Consider the following 4,296-nt stretch of genomic DNA (forward strand, 5'->3'; position numbering starts at 1 on the left):
GGAAATTGGGACCATTTAGAGACCTTTTGGGAAGACCATCGAATATACATAAGAGGCACGAGGCTGAGAGGTGACTCCCCCCCAGATCCTTATTGCTGACATCCAGAAAAGTTGTCCCATTCTTTTTGCCGGAGTTGACAAATTTGGCCTTGCGGTAACTCTGGCTGGAATTTTTTAATCCCTCATCTTCGGAGATGGCCAGCAGGACGCTGGGAGTCTATGGAGAGAAGAAACATCGGGGTTAGAGAATATCTTCAGCAGGAATTCCTGGGAGAAAATGAAATTTAGGTGTAAAGCCATAGGAGAGAGTTAGGACCTTGTCCAGTCCCTCTACTTCCTGTCCTGGAAACACAACAGGAAGTAAGAGAAAAAGTGGAAGAAATCTTCTCTGCGTTGTCACAGGAATTTATATATTGGTGACAATGTTTGACCAGTAATGAGAGTTATGGGGACGAAGAAACAAAAACCTGACAGCGATTATCACTCCTAAACATTAAAAATGCTTTCCTCCTATACAATACAATTCAGCATGTTCATTCAGTGTGTTCTGAAACAATGACGATGAGGAAGAGGAAGAACTTACTGGAGGGTCCAATGTCTGACAGCGGACTTCAGCTTCATCCTTCCTTGCTGCGGAATACTTTGCAGTGCAATTCTTCATCACCTGGGAGAGATCACATATTGTATGGGACGTGATTGGGACGTTTAAATACAAAGTGTGAAATGTCAGTAAAAAGTTGAGATGAAGAAATGAAGAGCAGGAGGAAAGTTTAGTGCTAACTTAGTTACATAGTAAGTTAAAATAATATTAAAAAGACAGAAATCAATCAAGTTCAACCCCCAGGGAAATAAACATTTCTGGATATAAACCCCTATGGACATAGCTGATCCAGAGGAAGGCAAATAAACCCTTATAACCCCTCTGGTACAGAGGAAAAAGACATGTGCACAAAATGTTCCCAACTGCTCCTATTCACTTGAATAGGAACAATAGGAACTGCATTTGAGCCTGTGGCAGAATGCTGCACTACATGGATCTGCAATGGCTCTAAGTGAGTTCAGACGTGCTTGCAGCACTCATAGATCATATGTACAATCATATGTACTCATTTATACAAAAGCAAAGAAACAAATGTCATAAAAGAAAAGATTTGATGGATGCATTGGTTCTCGTTCTGTCATCAGGAATAAATATATAGAACGCTCACATCAAGTATAATCCTAATCTGTCATTGTATGGATTTCACCATAGAATTAATGTGTCAATGCCAGATCTATGTATTCTGAGGGGAACTTTTAGATGGTAATGGAGTGGAACCAATATTGATATAGTATATAAGATAGATATAACAGAGGATAGAACAGGAAAAAAGATAAAAGTTAGATGTTTATTGTATGGATGGAGGTGAGAAGTTATTGCGGCCATTGCTGAAACATTTTATTGAATACTAATTGCCTGGATGTAAAGCTGATGCCAGTCACACACCTGGAACAAGCATGCAGGTAATATGGTAAGTTGTGCTGCAATGAACACCTGAGCTGGGTTCTCATTCTGGGTCAGAGGTTTACCTAAAGAACGAGGATCAGAACCACAACCAGGAGTTCGGCAATGTTCCCCCCAGATGCTGGGCTGAAGAAACACCTGAGATATATATATTTCTAGATGTTGTGGCCATTGCAATCCAGTAACCCCCTATAATTCTGTCAGCTTTCTACCGCCCCCTATACTCCAACTTTATAACGCCTGCCCCCTTACCCTGCCCTCGTATTTGTCCATCTTCTTTTTATTATGCCCCAACCGTCCAGTGCCCCTGTATTGTGATCTACAACAAAACATTCAGGTAAGTATTGATAAGTGCCGGGTGGTGCACCCAGATAAAAAGTGCCGGGGAGAATTCTGAGCTGCATTATATATAAAGGAGTAGGGGGGCTTTGTGATCGGAATGCTTCTTTACCTTCATAAGCCCAGAAAACATTCACTGTGATGTACCAGCCTGAAATAAACTAAATTGGATCCCTACTCTGAGTCTTTTTAGTGAGATGATGTACAGCGCTGTGTGATATGTTGGCGCTATATAAATCCTATTTATTATTGTGAAAGTTGCTAACATTTGAGATTGTATGTTCAGAGAAATGAGAGATCAGAGAAGCTGCCATTGCTGAAATTATTGTAAAGAATTCCAATCACCTGAATGTAAAGCTGAGCTTTCGGCTTCAGCAGTGTCAGTGATTCACCTGGAACAATTAACCGCTGAGCTGGATTCCCATTCTGGGTCAGAGATTCACCTAAACACCCAGGACCAGAACCCCAACCAGGAACGCTGCATAATATAACCAGAACAATGGCAGCTCCTATCATCCCTCAGTGATTGGCCCACTTTAAGATATTGTAAATCCAATTACAGCCGGCTGTTGTCTGTTATCAGAAAGTTACAATGAACTCCGAAATAATTCTCCGAAGATTAAATCCATCATTTCCATTTCCTGGGAACAATCTGCAATATTTCCTGAGATGTCTCTTACTTACCCCATTCTCCTTGAAGGGGCATTCTTCTTCTTCTTCAGCGATTTCTGCTGACTTCAGGCAAACCGTCTCTTTAATAACAAATGTGAATGAAATGTTTTTGGGTGAATCTCCCTAAATAAATTAGAAAAAAAGTTTTGCTTATCAAACTAGAAAATGCAATTATGACAACGCAGCTCCAATCTAAGGACGGCTTTTACAGAGTCAGAAGGATTTGTGGTCAGAATGCTTTTTACACTTTCATCAGTGAACCAGGGTGATCCAGCAAACCTGGAATGGATCTGGTCCAAGATTGAAAACATTTGCTAACACTTAGAAGTTCATTCCAAGTTTGCTGGATCACCCAGGTTCACTGATGTAATTGTATCCTCTCTAGCCTTGGAAAGCTTTAATAAATCAGACCCAATGATTCAATGATGAGGAGTAATAAGAAATGTTATTATCATGGCCACCTCGGGTCCTTGTCAATGCTATGCTGCAGAAAATAATGAAATATTTTACTGCAGGGGAAGTGAGTTCCATACATCTGGGTATTTATATGTGTAACCTATGCACAGATCATACACAACAAAGGATTTATAAATCCTGACCATACAATAAATAGAAAATACAGAAATTCTCATACTGATAACTCTCTTTCTCACTTCCTCTTCTTGTCTCTGATGCTCTTTGAATAATAGATATAGGAGTGTTTCCTCCTTACTTTTAGTTATTGAAATTCTTATAGAGATGCCAGCCATTAGTAAAAAGATAAACTAACAATTAGAAAGGCAAAAAGCCTTCTATTGTCATGCAAACAAATTTTACCTAAGTACTGCATGTTGTTGTTACCCCTGAGGAAGCCCTGCCAGGCGAAACGCGTCGGGTGCTAATTAACAACAGTGACCATACCTTGGATATCAACCCTCAAAAAACTTTATTGATTTTATGGAAGACATTTTGTCTAGTACCTAAAACCGGCATTATTATGTGTCTCAAGTAAATGTTATTTGCGTGCCAACAAAGCCCTTTCTTTTTCCTTTCTAATTGTTGTTTCTCTCTGATGCTCACCTACATTTCTTTTTATTGTTCCCCTTCTCCTCCCCTTCTGTTCCTTTGCCATGACTCATGCTGCTAATAAGATTCTGAACTTCTTCCTGATTCCTCCAGATGAGGAGGTTCCACCAATAAACCTTATGGCTCCATTCTGCTTAATTTTGTACTGCGCTCCCACAATCTAAGCATCGCCTATAGGGAGACTCTTATAACGCTACCCGCAGCACTTGTGTGTTACTTTGTTATATTGTCTGCAGGAGTTCCCGGAAATGTCCCGCTGCTTGTTCTGTATTGTTTGCCACAATGCCAATGTGATTTGGTTTTATTGGTTTATTATACCATACCTCGAATAAAATGTAAAGAATATCTTTATCTACGTTTACAATTGAAATCACCTTTTCTATGAGTGCCGGCCCTGACAGGCTGCCAGACATTTATTTTACACACAGAGGTGATTTCTAAACTGTTAGAAAGCAAACCTTAAAGTTTTTTTTCTGATCTTTAGAAATAAATTGCTTTACAATAAAAGCGGCTGGAGAGGTGAGTGAGGGTTTCCTTGCCTATTGGTAAGAATATATCAAAAGATAAATGTCTATAGTCTGAGCAAAGGTAACATTAACATGCTAATATAATCTATATATTTCTTGCCTGATTTCAATTCTGCTTAATACTGCCACTATCCCTAAAACATTTCAATTGTAGTATCCAAAATATTAAAGTATGGGACTTTATCGGCA

Source organism: Pyxicephalus adspersus, chromosome 5, assembly GCF_032062135.1.
Source record: "Pyxicephalus adspersus chromosome 5, UCB_Pads_2.0, whole genome shotgun sequence".
Lineage (NCBI taxonomy): Eukaryota > Metazoa > Chordata > Amphibia > Anura > Pyxicephalidae > Pyxicephalus > Pyxicephalus adspersus.